The sequence below is a fragment of the Phaseolus vulgaris genome, chromosome 10, assembly GCF_000499845.2.
Source record: "Phaseolus vulgaris cultivar G19833 chromosome 10, P. vulgaris v2.0, whole genome shotgun sequence".
NCBI lineage: Eukaryota > Viridiplantae > Streptophyta > Magnoliopsida > Fabales > Fabaceae > Phaseolus > Phaseolus vulgaris.
This window is the reverse complement of record NC_023750.2, coordinates 8,076,796-8,090,627: the sequence shown is the minus strand read 5'-3', so window position 1 is coordinate 8,090,627 and position 13,832 is coordinate 8,076,796.

Below are 13,832 nucleotides of genomic sequence, written 5' to 3'. Positions count from 1 at the left end.
GTATATCTTTTCTCCCTCTGGCAAACAACCTCTCTTTAGTCCCTTGTATAGAGAGATTATTAATATATGACATATCTCAAAGATAAATAACACCATCATAATTCAAACATGTGTATTATTTGATCCAAAATTTAGTTAATAAATAATATAAAATTATACAGAGAATAGGGGAGGGTAAATTTTTGTCCTATTCTCAATGGGGTAGGAAGGAACATCGAACTTTTATCCCGACATGGATAAGGATATGTTAATGATGATTTTGAAATAAACAATGGCATGCCACTATACACATATATGTCAGATTTGTTAGAATTTATAATTGGGGATTAGGAGCTCAATATAAATATAATTCATTTTCTTATGATGTAAGTATCTTTACCTATATTTCAATTTAGTTTATGTTAAATTATTTTTTATTGTGCCTTAACTAAAAACTTGTAGGTATTTGCATGAAGTTTCTATCAATGAAAAGAATGAAGATGTCTATGGATTCTTAGATCCCTCGTATACTAATCCCACTAGAATAAAGAAATTCGAAACCCAGTCATACATCAGTAACACCTTGGAAAAAGAGGGAAAAAAATTTACATATGCCCTTACATTAATGAGTAAGCTTAATTATAAGTCGTAAATTATTATTATTTCATATTTTAAATATTTACTAATTTTTTCATGGATGATATAAGGGTCATTGGTAGTTACTTGTCTTATCCATGATCGATAAGACTAATGTGTGGTTTTGTTCCCTACACAAGAGGTCATCCATACATCAGAAGAATATGATTGATACGTAAGTAGACCTATAAACTTAACTTTGTATGTTAGTAATTAAGCATCTACTAACGCGGTTTTTCATGAACTGATTAATACAAAAAACCGCGTTAGTAGATGCTTAATTACTAACATACAAAGTTAAGTTTATAGGTCTACTTACGTATCAATCATATTCTTCTGATGTATGGATGACCTCTTGTGTAGGGAACAAAACCACACATTAGTCTTATCGATCATGGATAAGACAAGTAACTACCAATGACCCTTATATCATCCATGAAAAAATTAGTAAATATTTAAAATATGAAATAATAATAATTTACGACTTATAATTAAGCTTACTCATTAATGTAAGGGCATATGTAAATTTTTTTCCCTCTTTTTCCAAGGTGTTACTGATGTATGACTGGGTTTCGAATTTCTTTATTCTAGTGGGATTAGTATACGAGGGATCTAAGAATCCATAGACATCTTCATTCTTTTCATTGATAGAAACTTCATGCAAATACCTACAAGTTTTTAGTTAAGGCACAATAAAAAATAATTTAACATAAACTAAATTGAAATATAGGTAAAGATACTTACATCATAAGAAAATGAATTATATTTATATTGAGCTCCTAATCCCCAATTATAAATTCTAACAAATCTGACATATATGTGTATAGTGGCATGCCATTGTTTATTTCAAAATCATCATTAACATATCCTTATCCATGTCGGGATAAAAGTTCGATGTTCCTTCCTACCCCATTGAGAATAGGACAAAAATTTACCCTCCCCTATTCTCTGTATAATTTTATATTATTTATTAACTAAATTTTGGATCAAATAATACACATGTTTGAATTATGATGGTGTTATTTATCTTTGAGATATGTCATATATTAATAATCTCTTCCACGATAGCTAACATGAATAATGATTTTAAAGTGTATTGAACTTTAACTTTAACTTTTACTTCGTTGATAATGTAATTGAAATTAATTTTGATATGACCACTCTCAAATGCATGCTTTCCCTGTCCACTACTCGGTTTTGCTTCACGTGCATCCATTCTTGTTGTATAGTATTTGAAAATTACATCATTGCAAGGTGAATAAATGCAACTAAACTTACAAAACAAAAATTCATGTTTAAATTCATATTAAACAACCTAGAAAAAAATCAACAAGATGCAAAAATGCAAAACTTAAAAACAAAACAGTAAGATTCAAAAATGGAGTATTAAATTAAAAAAAAAAAATTATCTTCACAATGGGAAGTGTAGAATACAACAAATCTTTTTGTCAACCCTGTCACACATGCTTAAATGGTGATTAAGCTTGTTGTGACAACCTTTTCTATATGGATGATATGGCGTATGAGGAATTATGCTAGATTTTAGGATAAGATTGAGGTTTCTAAGGCTATTTCGGTAATTAAAGATTTAACTTGTCTAGTGGGAAATCCGTCTAAAGCTTCAATGAAGAATGATATGTTGGATTTCAACGTGATTAAGTTTTTTGGTATTAAGAATCGTAGTGGGAAAGTTATGCGTCCTCTTTCTGTTAGATGGGAATTTCATTCACCAGGCTGGGTTAAAATTAACACTGATGGGGCTGCTAGGGGGTATCCTGGTCTTGCTACTTGTGGAGGTGTTTTTCGTGGGAGTATGGGAGAATTTATTGGTGCTTTTTCAGCGTTTCTTGAAGTTCAGATTGCTTTGGTTGCTGAGTTTTATGGATTTATACATGCTATGGAGGAAGCTCAAAAGATGAGACTTACTAAAGCTTGGCTTGAATGTGATTCTGCCTTGGTTTGTGCTGCTTTTACTGCTAGGGCTAATGTTCCGTGGATGCTTCGTAATCGATGGAATACTTATCTTAATTTCTGTGGGACAATCAGGTTTAGGGTTACTCATATTTTTCGTGAGGGGAATGCATGTGCTGATAAGTTGGCTAATTTAGGGTTCATTCATAGAGAATCATTTCATTGGTATAATAGACTTCCATCTAGTCTGTTCTTAGAATTCTTTATGAATAGGTATAGTCTACCTATGTATCGTTTTTGTTAACATGTGAGTTTTGGTCTAGTGCCCCCATATTTTTGTATTTTCTTTCTTTTTCTTTTTTTTAATAATACTTTTTTTCATGTGATGGCAGATGATTGTTGTTACTTGAGGTGTCAGCCTAGCTGAGATGTCAAGTTACATAGTGATGCCTAACATGAAAACTTTTATAAAAAAAAAAAAAATATTCTCTCAAACGTTGTCGTTGAAAAATAATGAAAATGTTACGATTGGAAGGAAGATATGGGGTGCGAAATTGCAACTAATGTTATTTAAAAATTTTAAAAAAGTTAAAATTAACTTTTTACAATTAATATAAAGATGTATGAAAAAGTACGAAGGAGGTAGAGGGAAAATTTTCCATTAGTGTGCTAATATGATCCACTCTACTTATTAGTAACCTTAAAAAAATTGAGATTGACCCATGCAACGATTAATTCAAAAAAATTGTAATTATTTTTGTGACGATTAGAGGTAGTACATGCACCGATTGACTCTGGGAAATTGAAAATGTTTGAATAGAAGAGAAAAGAAACCATGAATTGAGAGATTTTGTATTTTTTAGAGAAAAAAAGAAAGGGAAGGAGATAACGAACTCAAAACTCAATATATATATATACCCACAAACAAATATTTAAAGTAAATATGTAATGTTTTATAAATATTTAAAATTTTATATATATATATATATATATATATATATATAGTTTGTGTGTTTTTTAATTTAACAAAAGGAAAATGAATATTATTAAATAAGAATAAATAAATATTCAAAATTTTATTTGACTACACTAACTTGACCAAAGAAATCTTAATATGGATGAGTTATTCTCAATGGGCCAAATCAACCCAAAATTGGTTAACAACAATTTTTTATCATTATTATTCTCAAATACAAACTAACAGTTTTTACCAACAATTAAATCATATATTATCAATAGATCAAGATTGCTAATTATGAAACATTAAAAACTCACAATTAAAACTTTAAAACAACTCAAATTACGTAATTATGGAACCAAAAAGTATATCTAAGCCATCTTATAAGAATTAATAAATCCTTTTAAAAGAGAAAATGGCTTACAAAACGTATTCAAAGACAAAATCTTAAATATAATATATCATAAATAATAAATTCTAACTATTTTTATTCACAATATCATTTACATATATTTTTTTACTCACAATTTGATTTTAATCACTAGTCTTATATTAACACTAGTTAAAATAGACTAATCTTATATTAACAATTGTTAAAATAGAGTATTTAACCAATTCAGTCCATTATAGATTGGTAATATGGTGTATTAAAATGATTAAGCTTACTAGTAAGCTTTAAAATAATGAGATTCCCTCCAATTTTTTAACTGTATTAAGTTGTTGTTAAGGTAGTAAATGAGACTTTAAAATAATAAAAGTTGGTTTTCCGAGGCATGAGTAATCACTATTCGTAAGGACTTATCCGCAGTATATTGTGCAAGCCTACCAGGATACAACAGGATTTTCCGGTAATTTCTGAGGATCAGAACTAGCAAGTTACTCTTTAAAAGAGTAAGAACCCAATATAATATTAAAATAAAATAAAGTAAATGAGGAGAGAGAAAGTGGAAAAAGGTGAGGGGAAGAAGATGGTCACGATGGTGGATTTGAAGAAGATGAAGAGGTGAGTGTGTGAGATGCATTTTTTGAAGTGGGTGGAGCTCTCTTTATATAGGGAGAGGAACCAACCAATTTCACAACCGATTTGAATCTTCTCAAACCGCATTTGAACGTTTCAGCTTCTTAACTGCAACAACGTTCTTTAACCTCCGAAAGACCAGGCATAGCAGGGGCGGAACGACTTCTCCACTGCAACCACATTTCTGAAAGACTAGTGCAAGGGTGAAAACGACTTCTCAACTCCACACTTGTTTCACCCATGTCTTTCATCTCAAACTTAGATCCAAGAAACAATTTTGTTTGAAAAACTATATCATTGCATGTACCAAAAATTAGCATGTCATCCACATACAAACATATAATGACATATTCACCATTTTCAGATCTAGAATACACACATTTATCAGCATCATTGGTAGAAAAACCTTCATAAAGTAAAACATTATCTAGTTTTTCATGCCATTATTTTGGTGCTTGTTTCCAACCATACAAAGATTTTAAAAATTTGCATACTTTTTCCTTTTGACCTGGAACTACACAACCTTCAGGTTGAGTCATATAAATTTCCTCTTCTAATTCACCATTCAGAAAGGCTATTTTAACATCCATTTGGTGAATTACTAACTTATGGATATATGCTAAGGCTAGCAACACACGGATAGAGGAAATCCTAGTAACAGGGGCAAAAGTATCAAAGTAATCTATGTTATGTTTTGAGTAAAACCTTTAGCAACTAATCTTGCCTTATATTTCTATATGGATCCATCAGAATGTTTATCATCAGGAGCATTAGTAGCTTCTAAAAAACTTATTGGATCATTCTCAACTAGATAAGTATAAAAGTCATCTCCAAAAGATGTTTCCTTTCTTTGTCTTTTACTTCTCCTAAGATCCTCACTCAAGGCATCACTAGTGTTAGAATATATGGCCTTAAACAAGAGGGGGAAATTGTTTAAGAAAGATTTTAGTAAACTTTTAAGCTTAGAATGAAAATTCTTTTAGAAAACCTTGATTAAGGATTCAGTTTTTCAAAACAAAAAGCAAAAGCACAAAGCTGGAAAAACAATCGGTTGTTTTAACGAAACAAACGGTTATTTATACCAGTTTTTAAATGACAAAACTGAATTTAAAGAGATAGGGATAGAGAAATTGTACACAGTTGTTTATACTGGTTCACTCCAAATCCAGAGCTACATCCAGTCTTCTCAGAAACCCTGAGGATATCCACTAAGCAACCACACCTTGATCACTTACATAACAACCAAGAGAATGACCTTGAACACCTCAAGAAACACACTCTCCTTGGCCAACACTAAGATTGTTGATCTTGAACACCTCAAGAACACACAGCCAATCTCAGCAAACACAAAAACGAAATTGTTCAACAGAGTACAAAGATTACACTTGTTACAGATGAATATCTGAAATCAATACAAGTAGAATCCTATTCCAGCACCATGATCAATCACAAACTCTTAGCAATCTCAGCTCTTTGAAAAACTCTTTAGAAAAACTTTGTTAAAAGATTCTTAATTCTCAAATCTTTTTTTCTTAATATATTCAAAGATGTAGTTTGTTATCAAATCTTAACAAACTCTTAAATTGCATTAAAAGATTGGTCAAAACATTTAATGATTGGAGCGTATACAGTTAAAGCATTTAAAGCTCAGTCAAACACAAAACAGTTTTTCTGTTATGATTCCAAAACAAACAATCGGTTGTTTCCTCGAATCAATCGGTTGTTTTGGTACTTAACAGTTTCAACCATTCAAAAACAGTTTTCAATCTTTCTCAAAACACCTAAGTATAAACAATCGGTTGTTTCTACAAAATAATCGGTTATTTCAACTTAGTTTGAAAAACATTTTACTTTCATAAAGATTGAGATGCTAATTGCTTGAGATTAGGTCAAAGGGTGGATTACAACATATAAACTACCCCAGAACAAAGCTTAAACCAGCACAACAACATCAAGCAAAGCAGAGGCTTCAACATCCTTCAAAGGATTTGGATTCTTCAAAACATTGAACACCACTTAGTTCAACAATCTCCCCCTATTTGATGAAGACAAATCTCTAGTACTTGTGTTTGATCTGATTAAATCTGAAGTAGTTCCTACAAAAAAAACATTTATACTGTCCAAAGCTTCTTACAGCAGTAAGACAGTTTATTACACATTCAAGGTATTAAACATAATAAACAATCGGTTGTTAATACGAAACAATCGGTTGTTTCTATCAGCAGCAGCAGAAAACACTTTTATATCAGAGATTTTAACATTTTATGCAATACCAGACAAAGATATACAAGAACCAATAATTCTCCCCCTATTTGTCTTCACAAATAGACTTTAACATGTACCAAAAACAGGTTTAAGAGAGATTATTAAGATCAAGAATACCTAACTCATTTCTTAAGAAGAAAAACCTCTCTTTTGGTAAAGGTTTTGTGAAGATGTCAGCTAACTGCAATTTGGTCTCGACAAACTTCACTTCACAGTTCCCATTTTGTACATGATCTCTGATGAAATGATGTCTTATCTCAATATGTTTGGTCCTTGAGTGTTGAATCTGATTTTTGGTGAGATTGATTGCACTTGTGTTATCACACATCAAGGGAACCTTGCTGATTTGTAAACCAAAATCTGCAAGTTGTTGCTTGAGCCATAGAATCTGTGCACAGCAGCTACCAGCAGCTATATATTCAGCCTCAGCAGTAGAAAGAGCAACACATGGTTACTTCTTGCTATGCCATGAGATTAGGCTTGAGCCAAGAAGGTGACAAGTGCCACTTGTGCTTTTTCTATCTAGCTTGCAACCTGCAAAGTCAGAATCTGAATAACCAATTAAATGTATTGGAGAGTGAGAAGGATACCATAGTCCTACAAATGATGTTCCTTTGAGATATTTCAAAATTCTTTTTGCAGATTTGAAGTGTGACTCTTTAGGATTTGCTTGACATCTTGCACATAGACACACTGCAAACATGATGTCCAGCCTACTAACTGTTAGATAAAGCAAGGATCCAATCAAACCTCTGTATTTTGTTTGATCTATACTCTTTCCAGCAGCATCCACATCCATGTAACAGCTTGATGGCATTGGAGTGTTTGCTTCTTTGCAATTCTCCATTTCAAATTTCTTGAGAATCTCCTTGCAATATTTTGATTGACTTAAGAAGATCCCATCCTTTGTTTGCTTAACCTGCAATCCAAGAAAGAAAGATAGTTCTCCCATCATAGACATTTCAAACTCACCTTTCATTGCAGCTACAAATTCTTCACACAATCTATCTTGTGTAGCACCAAAGATGATGTCATCAACATAGATTTGCACAAGAATTATTTCTGCATTTGACTTCTTGATGAAGAGAGTCTTGTCTACCATTCCTCTTTCATAACCATGAGATAGCAGAAAGTTGCTAAGCCTCTCATACCACTGCCTTGGAGCTTGTTTCAGTCCATACAAAGCTTTCTTCAACTTGAAGACATGGTTGGGATACTTGTGATCTTCAAAACCCAGTGGTTGATCTACATAGACTTCCTCATTGATGTAGCCATTCAAGAAGGCACTATTTACATCCATTTGGAAGAGTTTAAAACCACTCATACATGCAAAGGCCAGCAACAACCTTACAACCTCCAATCTAGCCACAGGAGCAAAGGTTTCACCATAGTCTATGCCCTCTTCTTGATTGTAGCCTTTGGCAACTAGCCTTGCTTTGTTCCTCGTGATCACTCCATCCTCATCTAGCTTGTTCCTGAAAACCCATTTCGAACCAATAATATTCATTTCATTAGTTTTAGGGACAAGAAACCATACCTCATTCCTTTCAAACTGATTTAGTTCTTCATGCATAGCTTCAACCCACTTCTCATCCTTGAGAGCTTCCTCAATTGACTTTGGTTCAATTTGAGAGACAAAAGTTATGTGCCTGCAGTAGTTTGAGATGGAGCTACGTGTGGAGACACCTTCCTTTATCTGCCCTATGATGTTATCCACTGACAGATCTATAGGAATCCTCCACTCTTTGGGCAGCTCACTCTGTTGCAGAATTTCAATCGGTTGTTTCTGCGAATCAACTGGTTGTTTTTCTGCACAGATTTCCAGCTTCTCCAAACTGATGCTATGTTCATCTTCCTCAGCACTGATCTTTGGGATCTAACTAATTCTGTGATCTACCTCATCAAAGACAACGTGAACTGATTCTTCTACAGTCATCAACCTTTTGTTGTAGACTCTATATGCATGGCTTGTGAGTGAAAATACCAAGGTCAGCTTTTTCATCAAACTTTCCCAAGCTTTCCTTTCCATTGTTGAGAGCAAAACAGCTACAACCAAAGACTTTAAGGTGACTGATGTTGGGCTTCCTTCCATTGAAAAGTTCATATGGAGTTTTCTTCAAAATGGGCCTTATAAGTACCCTATTCATCACATAACAAGAGGTGCTCATTGCATCTGCCCAAAAATACTTAGGAAGTGATGATTCACTAAGCATTGTTCTTGCAAGCTCTTCAAGAGACCTGTTCTTCCTCTCTACAACTCCATTTTGATGTGGTGTTCTTGGAGCAGAGAAATTATGTAGAATCCCCAACTTTTCACAGAACTTGACAAACTTCCCATTTTGAAATTCTCCTCCATGGTCACTCCTTATAGAACCTATGTTACTGCTCTTTGTGTTTTGTAGTCTTCTTGCTAGTTTTTTGAATGCAACAAAGGCATCACTCTTTGATTCCAAGAACAAGGTCCAAGTGTACCTAGAGAAATCATCAACAATAACAAGAGCATAATAATTTCCACCAAGACTCATAGTTCTAGAGGGTCCAAAGAGATCCATGTGAAGAAGTTCAAGAGGTCTCAAGGAAGAGACAACATTTTTGGTTTTAAAAGAACTTTTCACTTGTTTCCCTTTTTGGCGTGCTTCACAAATGTGATCCCTCTCAAACTTGAGTTTTGGCAGCCCAATCACAAGATCTTTTGATATTAGCTTATTCAAATGATTCATGTGAATATGAGCAATTCTTCTATGCTAAAGCCAAGATTCATCTTGCTTGGATAGAAGACATCCAATTGAACATGGTGAAGAGATATCTAGAAGATACACATTATTAATTCTCTTACATACCAACATTACCTCTTTGGTGTTGGGTAGACAGATTTCACATGTGTTTGTCTTGAACATCACTTGATACCCCTTGTCACAGAGTTGGCTAATGCTTAGCAGATTATGCTTTAGACCTTCAACAAAGAGCACATCATGGATTACCAAGTTGTCCTCATCTCCTATGGATCCTCTTCCAAGAATTCTTCCTTTATTGTTGTCTCCATAGGTGACATGACCCTCTTGCTTGAAGGATATTCTCAGAAACTTTGATTTGTCCCCTGTCATATGCTTGGAGCATCCACTGTCCAAGTACCAAAGTTGCTTACTCTCCTCCAAGATTTCCTACAAAAGAGATTTTCAAGTACAAAGGTTTGGTCCCCTTATGAATGTGGGTCCATCTGGTTTATACTCATCAATAAAAGTTTTATTTCCCTTGGGAATCCACTTCATAAGCCCTTTAGGAACAACATGTTTTCTGATTTTACAGAATCTCACAGAATGGCCTCTTTTCATGCAATAGAAGCATGTAACAATCGGTTGTTTCGATGGTCCAATCGATTGTTTTTCTGGCATTTTCGAAAATGATTTTGAAAATCTATCTTGTTTGTTTTGTGGATTAAAACCCAATCCAGATTTTCCAAAAACACAATTTTGAGATGCTAGCACACTCTCAAAGTTTGATTGGCCTTTAGAAAGCTTATCCACTGTTTTAACAAGATAGTGGACCTTCTTTTCAAGATTTTCACAAACTAGAGTATCACACTTGCAAAGAGGAGTTTTTGTAAATGATTTCCAAATTTTCAAAATCCATTTTTGAATGTTTTAAATCCTCTTCCAGTATTTTTACTCTATTTTCCATCCGGATGTTCTTTTCTTTTAATCGATTGTTCAAGAGAGCCAATCGGTTGGCTTCTTCATGCGTTTCTTGAAAGGCTTGAAGCAATTGGCCATAATTTTCAGAGTTTGAAGAGTTTGATGAACTTACACTACTTGAGTCATCCTCTTTTCTGCCCATGAAGCAAAGATTTAGGCTTTTCTTATTTTGTCTTCTCTTTCTTCTTGCTTGACTTTTTGTCATTGCTTCCTTTGGTTCATGAGCAGCCTTGAGTGTCTCCCACATTTCCTTAGCAGTTTTGCACTTTGATATCCTGAAAAATTCATTAGTATCTAGTGCAGAAGCTATAATGTTTTGAGCAGATCTATCAAGCTGAGCCATCTTACATTCATCATCTGTCCATTTGGACAAAGGTTTTGCAATGAAAAAATTATCCTTTTTGAACTTTGGAATGTAAGGACCATTCTCAATTGATTCCCAAATTCTTTGATCAATAGATTCAATAAAGATTTTCATTCTTGCTTCCCAAAACTTATAATTCAATCCATAAGAAAAAGGTGGTTTGTAGATTGAAGCACCCTCCTCAAAAGATAGTTTTCCAGCCATAAAATTTTTTTTAGATCAACTTGAATAACTTTCAAAAACCAAGCTCTGATACCAATTGTTAGAATATATGGCCTTAAGCGAGAGGGGGGTGAATTGTTTAAGAAAGATTTTAGTAAACTTTTAAGCTTAGAATGAAAATTCTTTTAGAAAACCTTGATTAAGGATTCAGTTTTTCAAAACAAAAAGCAAAAGCACAAAGCTGGAAAAACAATCGGTTGTTTTAACGAAACAATCGGTTGTTTATACCAGTTTTTAAATGACAAAACTGAATTTAAAGAGATAGGGATAGAGAAATTGTACACAGTTGTTTATACTGGTTCACTCCAAATCCAGAGCTACATCCAGTCTTCTCAGAAACCCTGAGGATATCCACTAAGCAACCATACCTTGATCACTTACACAACAACCAAGAGAATGACCTTAAACACCTCAAGAAACACTCTCCTTGGCCAACACTAAGATTGTTGATCTTGAACACGTCAAGAACACACAACCAATCTTAGCAAACACAGAAACAAAATTGTTCAACAGAGTACAAAGATTACACTTGTTACAGATGAATATCTGAAATCAATACAAGTAGAATCCTATTCCAACACCTTGATCAATCACAAACTCTTAGCAATCTCAGCTCTTTGAAAAACTCTTTAGAAAAACTTTGTCAAAAGATTCTTAATTCTCAAATTTGTTTTTCTTAATATATTCAAAGATGTAGTTTGTTATCAAATCTTAACAAACTCTTACATTGCATTAAAAGATTGGTCAAAGCATTTAATGACTGGAGCGTATACAGTTAAAGCATTTAAAACTCAGTCAAACACAAAATAGTTTTTCTGTTATGATTCCAAAACAAACAGTCGGTTGTTTCCTCGAATCAATCGGTTTTTTTGGTACTTAACAGTTTCAACCATTCAAAAACAGTTTTCAATCTTTCTCAAAACACCTAAGTATAAACAATCGGTTGTTTCGACAAAACAATCGATTATTTCAACTTAGTTTGAAAAACATTTTACTTTCATAAAGATTGAGATGCTAATTGCTTGAGATTTAGTCAAAGGGTGGATTACAACATATAAACTACCCCAGAACAAAGCTTAAACCAGCACAGCAACATCAAGCAAAGCAGAGGCTTCAACATCCTTCAAAGGATTTGGATTCTTCAAAACATTGAACACCACTTGGTTCAACAACTAGCACTATTTATAGGTTGTTCAGATGTATCACTACTCTTTAGAGGAAAGATGTGTTCAAAGAACTCAACGTTTTTCGTCTCTACTATAGTGTTACATTCAATTATATCACTATTAAGAACTAAAAACCTATAGGCAGCACTATGTTCTGCATATCCTAAGAACGTACAATAAGATGTTTTATAGCCTATTTTTCTTTTCTTAGGATCAGGTAACATCACTTTAGCTAAACACCCCCATACTCTTAGGTATTTCAGATTAGGTTGATAACCTTTCCACAACTCATATGGTGTTTTACCAGTTTTCCTATGTGGTATCCTATTTTGCAAAAAATACGCAGTAAACAAAGATTCACCCCATAAATTATCAGGAGCATTAGAACTAATAAGCATGACATTCATCATTTCTTTAAGAGTCCTATTTTTCCTTCAGCTACTCCATTAGACTTAGGTGAATACAGTGGGGTTACTTCATGAATAATACCTTCTTTTACATAATAATCATTAAATAAAACATATTCACCACCTATATCTGATCTAATTCTTTTAATTTTCTTATTCAGTTGATTTTCTACTTCCGCTTTATAAGTTAAGAACATGTCAAAAGCTTCATCCTTATGTTTAATTAAATATACTTTGGTGTATCTAGAAAAATCATCTATAAAAGTTACAAAATAATTTTTACCACCTCTAGACATGGTTTGTTTTAAATCAGCAAGGTCGGTATGAATTAAACCAATAATTTCAGTTTGACGTTCTACAAAGTGACATGTTTTCTTCGTTATTTTAGATTCTACGCATACATCACATTTACTATTTTGTTTGTCATGCATGTTGATTAATACTAGTCGTTGCAATTTCATAACATACGAAGAATTCACATGTGCTAATCTAGCATGCCATATATCATAGGAGTCAACAATATAAGCAGAAGATTCATATTCATTCATATCTTCAGAAATGTTCAATAGAAAACGACCTTGATCACAATATCCCTTTCCCACAAAAACATTGTTTTTTGTCATAACAATCTTGTCAGATTCAAATGACACTTTAACCCCAACTTTGCTTAGCAATGCCACAAAGATCAAATTAACTCTAATTGATGGCACATGTAGCACATCACTCAAAGCCAGAGTTTTACCAGATGTGAGCTTCAGAAGAACTTTTCCTTTTCCTAGGAAATGAGTTGTCCTGGAGTCATCGAGATAAATTTGTTCTTCTCCATCCCCCACACTTGTGTAGGAGGTAAACACATTTTTGTTTGCACAGATGTGTCTGGTAGCCCCAGAGTCTACCATCCATTTGCTCACATTTGTAACAAGATTTACTTGTGAAACGACTGCCACAATAGTATCTTCCCCTTCGGCTAGATTTGCATTAGGAGGATAGTCGTTTTTGGCCCTATGTCTGCACTGAGGTGCATGATGACCTCGCTTTCCACAAACAAAGCAATTACCCTTTTTCTTGAAAGTGGGGTTAGTTCCACTGGGACGAAAGAATTTTTTATATTTCTTTTTATGATCAAATTTTCCTCGTACCTTTTGGAGGCAGTTTGTCTTTTACCACATTTGTTTTGGCAGACAAAGTTTTGGCCTTTACAGCAGCGCACTCCT